Source organism: Alosa pseudoharengus, unplaced genomic scaffold (genome assembly GCF_046254945.1).
Source record: "Alosa pseudoharengus isolate Yale_2024_CS ecotype anadromous, Long Island Sound unplaced genomic scaffold, YU_APseudo_1.1 YU_APseudo_1.1_scf_13, whole genome shotgun sequence".
Lineage (NCBI taxonomy): Eukaryota > Metazoa > Chordata > Actinopteri > Clupeiformes > Clupeidae > Alosa > Alosa pseudoharengus.
Window position 1 is genome coordinate 29,310,875 of NW_027468598.1, and position 5,452 is coordinate 29,316,326.

The following is a 5,452-nucleotide window of genomic DNA, read 5'->3' on the forward strand; positions in this document are numbered from 1 at the left end:
GTGAAAGAGTAGGAGAGGAGAGGAGAGAGAGAAATAAATAAATAAATAGATAGATAGAGAGAGAGAGAGAGAGAGAGAGAGAGAGAGAGAAAGAGAGAGACAGGAGAATGTAGACAGGAGGGAGGAAGACCTGTAATGAGATTTTCTTGAAGGGATAGGTGAAGAGGAGGATGTTAAAAGAGAAGAGGACGTGCACAGTGGGCAGGGACGGAGGGAGGGAGGGGGTCGTTGGGGTGCGGTCACCGGTCACCCCTGGCTTCGGACCTGACTAGATTTGCGGTAAATCGTGCCTGCCATGTCCAGGCGTGTGTAGGTGAGAAGACTGGGATTCGGACAGACAGACAGAGAAAGGGAGAATAGAAGAGATTACCACTTGTGTTTGAGCCACTTTATCCGTGCTTTGTCCTCCCCCTACGCCAGCACCCCCCCACCCCCCTCACACACACACACACACACACACACACACACACACACACACACACACACACACACACACACCTCAGCTACACACAATAGCAGTGCAATTTTTGACGATCATAGCTCCTCTTCAGTTGCCTTCTCTTTCCAATTTCCTTTGCTGCCTTAGTATGCCCACACACCCTCACTCACACTCACACTCACACACACACACGCATACACACATACATACACATGGTCTCACCTGCATCCAAGCCCTGGTGTTGGTGCGAGTCCTCCAGGGCCTCTGAGAGGTTGTTTGACCCCTGCAGGGGGATTAGAATTGGGAGAAGGTCAAGGAGACGTTGACCTTGACCTCTGTGTGACCTCTGAACTTTGCCCCTCCCCCCAAGGGGGTATTGGGACCACTCCTTTCCTGCCACCGCCTTGCTCTCCTCTATAGGTGCGCCAGGACGGGCACATGAGGGGGCAGATAGGGGGCACAGGGCTGCAGCAGGTGTCCAAGTTCCACAGCTGAACCCAGAAGACCACTAGACTTACCCCACATGCTTCTGACCACTGCAAATGTGACTGTGTATGTTCAGCTGGGCTACAACAACAACAATAATAATAACAACAACAACAGGGAGACTCCTGCGTTGATTCAGACGAGTTTCTCCACCACATACATACAGACCCTGTGAGCTATCTCCTGCAGACACATTCCTGATCCTTCTCCTGATCACAGGTGCAGCCACCGCTGATGTCCGACAGAAAGACAGACAGACAGACAGACGCAAACACACTCACCAAATTAGACTAACTGGATCCCGTTCCACTTGATGCCTGGACACGCCCGGCCCTGGGAGCCAATCGCATGACATCATGGGACATGCCGCCCCTGATGTCAGGCCACACCCCTCCTCTCTCTTCCTCCTCTTACTCTCTCCTCCTCCTCTGTGGTCTTCCTCTTCTCCTTCCCTCCCTCCTTCTCTCTTCCTCAGCCATGAGCCAGAGCCTCCAGGTCAAGCTGGAAGATTGATGTTTTTATAGAGAAGAAGAAAAAAGCAAACAGATAAACGAATGTCTGCATAAAGTTTCCTCCTATCTAAGTCACTTCATTCCTACCTTCTTTCATTCATCTCTTTTTTCTGCCTGCAGGCTGGACCAATGGGGCGGCTCAATAGAGCATTCCTTCCTAGTTGCCATCCAATCAGTAAATTGCAAGCTCACAGGAAGCATCTGCTCCCCTTTTGTTGCATCTACAGTACGCATAACTTCCTGCTATTTGTGCTTCCTACATCTGGGGTGGGGCTTGTGTTTGTGATTGACAGGAGCAAGGGCGGCGTTAAGGGCAACAGGAGATATGTTAGGATGTGGGCTGTTTCTCAGGCTCACTGAGGTGGGAGAGCGCTTCTCTAGAAAATCTTTTATTCTATGGACAAGGCCAACGTCTGTTAACAAAACAGAAAATGAAATGAAAAATGAATCCGTCAGTCTCTGTTTTCGAGGAAGAATGCCATGTCTGTCTCTGTGTGTGTGTTTGTGTGTGTGTGTGTGTGTGTTATGGAGGGAGAGATGGCGAGCCGTGCTGAGCTGACGTGGCTGGTCTTGTAAGCCGATAATGAAGATGTCAGCTGAACTTTGGTGGCATTGGTGTGCGTCCTGATGAATCGCTGCGTTGGAAGGGGATGTTTGTCTGAAGCTGATAAGAGCAGAAGGCAGCAGAGGTCAGCGTGCTCTGGGAAGAGGAAACTAGCAGAGAGAGAGGGAGACAGAGAAAGGGGAAAAGAGGGAGAAAGGTTGGAGCGTAATTCACCTCTCTTTCTGGCTTGATGCCGCAGACAGACACAGACAGACAGGTAGATAGGACGTCCAGGCAGTAAAGCAAAGAGACTGGCAGATCGACAGACAAGACGGACGGACAGACAGACAGGCAGGAACATGGGCTGATATGTAGATGGAATGGCAGGCAGACAGACAGACAGACACAGACAGACAGACAGGAAGGTAGGCAGGCAGGCAAATAGACAGACAGACAGTTTGGCCCGACAGACAGACAGACAGGTGCCCGGAGGCAGTGACAGAGGGGAGCTGTGTGTAATGGGATTTCAGTGACCGCGCTGACCCCAGCGGACGTGTGAGGAGAATACCGAGGCCATGCTGAACTGGCCGTAATGCTGTGCCATTTGTCTGCATGGCTGCTGACCGCACAGCAGATCCTCCGCTAAAGCTAATCTGGCCCAGGAGCTCGTCACAGAGCCTACAGCCAACACCACTTGGACTCTCCAGCATGGAATGTGCTGCGTTTCGCTAGTCTTAATCATTAAACAGGAGACAGATAGGAAAGGATATACAGACAGACATAGACAGAGTGAGAGTGTGGAGAATGTAGCATGCCTAAGGAGTCTGAAGCCTTTTCGGCTTTTCGGAATTCGAAACCAGCGAGTTAGCAAACCCATTTTAAAATGCAGAGTTTCAGTCACATTCACGAAGGAAGGAGTTTTTGTACTGTGAATTGCTTCAGCTCCTCAGAAGACTTCCCCCTTTGGGTTGGTCTGCATTGTCTCCTTGTGTGGTGCTGTGCTGCCATCTGCTGTTGCTTAGCGGAACTGCAGGTTCGTAAGAGAAAGCCACATTTAATACAGAGGAAAAACAAAGGAATTTGGCAATAGATTTTTTCATGTTAGGAAGATAGTCAATATGAACCTGAATATGGGAATACGATGAAAATGGGAATTTATTTTTTTTGAGAACAGTAATGATGGTTGTTGAATACTTCAAGCATTTATTGTTTTGGGACATGTATCTGTGGTAAAATGTAAGCTCAACACGTAATCATGTACTTTCTTTACATGTATGTTGCTCCATATATATAACTCATTAGCTCTAAACATGTTGCTCACATACCAATACAGGGCAACTGAACTGGACTCTCAATCCTTGCTCTTGTCAATCACTTCCCCCTGTGAGCTGTGATTGGTTGGTAGAAACAGTAACTCTTTCTGAGCAACCAATCAGGCTGTGATCTTTCGATCGGCCTTTTTTCCTGCCTCTCTAGTTTTGTCAGCTTTGTCATTTATTTCATTTTCCTTAATTCCATCAGGCTATATTTCTCTCTCCATCTTTCTCTCTCCATCGCTCTCTCTCTCTGTCTCTCTCTCTCTCTCGTTCTTTCTGTCTGTGCTTCGGTCTGTCTTTGAGAGAGAGGCTGACTGGTATGTTTTGGGAAATTGGGCGGGAGTCAGGAGCCTGCTCCTCTGGTACTTTAGCGATTTCCTTTGAGCAGAACACTGGCCTCGTGGCCTTCTCTGTGTATATCAATGTGTTTATATAGAACCAGACTGTGAGGGGCGGCCAAAGACTGTGCAGAGGTAAACTTAAACAAACAAACAAACAAACAAAAACAGCAAGAGTGGAAGAGAGGAAGTCTACAAAAAAAATGTATTAAAGTGAATAATGTGACCTTGGTTCAGCGGATCTCTCCGGCTGTATCACTCTTTGTTTTCCTTGTTTGTTATTCTTTCTCTTTTGGTGACAGACTGTCTGTTAAGTTAAAATGAGAAACAAGCAAAAGTATATTCCGGTAAAAAAAAAATAAAAAAAATTAAAAGGTTGTTTATTTGTATGTTAGGGAGAGGAGGGAGATCTAACATGTTGCCCTTTAGTCAGTGGTGATAGATAAAAAAAAATAAGTATGTTTTCTTTTATGTTTTATTTTTTAATAATTAAAAAAAAACAAATAAAATGTTTTTTAAAAAAAACATTTTTGTGAATGGTTTAAGGCCACACCCGATGTAGTGCATGAATCGAGTCTGGGAAACGGAGAACGAACGGATGGTCTCGCCTTCAGTCTTTGTGCTTATGAAAGGATTTTAAAAAATGATATACATGAAATAAAGTTACATGAAACTGCGTAAAAACACAGGAAAAAATGAAGTAAACAAAAAAAAGAGACATTGACACACACACACACCCACTCACTCACACCGACACAAATCATGTTTTTGCGAAGAGTATGGTCAAGTTTCTCTTTGGGAAAAGTGTGTGTGAGTGTGTGTGTGTGTGTGCGCGTGTATGTATGTGTGTGGAAGAGGTCTGGCCTTACTTCAGTGAGCTGTACCATAGTTAATAAATCAATCTTGTAAAGTCTGGGTTTCTGCGTCTGTTTATTTACTTACTATGGTGATAGATAGATAGATAGATAGATACAGATACTTTATTGATCACCAAGGGGAAGTTCAAGGTGTCAGTAGCATACAGACATCACACACATGCACTTACAGCAGAAAAAGTAATACAAGTATATAAATATAAAAAAACTGCACTGCACAATAGAGACAGTAGAAGATTTAAAATGTAATGTTTAAAAAAACATACTAAATATACTAAAAATAAATCAAATATCCACATATAGTGCACTATAGTAGGCTCCTACAGGCTCTGTCTGATAGAGCAAAAACTCCCTTCGGGGAAATAAAGGATTCATTCATTTATTCACTCACTCATTCATAACCTTATGGGAACACATGCTGGTGAATATACACACCTTTACTGTCCTCTACCCAGTGTCACTTTGGCAGACAGAGGTTAGGAAAACAAGAAAAGACATGTCTCACTCTGATACCAAATACATTTGCAAAGCATACTGTATATTTGTGATATAGGTTTTAGTGAATTAAATCGCACATGGTATGAATATTTTGATATATTTTCTTTTTTTTTAGAGGTGTTTGTCTTCTCAATGAAAAATATACATTTGTATGCAGTTAAGATATGCATCATGTCTTTGATGCTGCTGTCCAAGTCTCCAGACTGTTAGATCAAAATGAATGTTGGTATCACTTTACTTAAAAAGCCAGGAGGAAACTGGCTGCCAAGAAGTTAATGCACTACGAGGTTTAAACGCCCTCCGCTTCGCGTCGGGGCCGTTTTACAACCTCGACCGTGCATTAACTTCTGTGAACAGGCAGCGTGTCGTCCATTATCCCTTACTTGTTCGGTGATCTGGACTGCACTGAGCGATCACCACTGCAAGAGAGTTCAAAGATCTATT

General features: G+C 44.8%; 1 protein-coding gene across 1 annotated transcript in view; it reads left to right on the forward strand.

Annotated features, from left to right (window-relative positions):
* The window catches only part of arhgap35a (Rho GTPase activating protein 35a), an 84,456-nt gene extending 79,911 nt beyond the window's left edge, over positions 1–4,545 (forward strand). Inside the window, exon 8 of the mRNA XM_076282786.1 lies at positions 1–4,545. This exon is cut by the window's left edge and continues 653 nt beyond it. The gene's annotated coding sequence lies outside the window, so the exon portion shown is untranslated.
* The last annotated feature ends 907 nt before the right edge of the window (positions 4,546–5,452 follow it).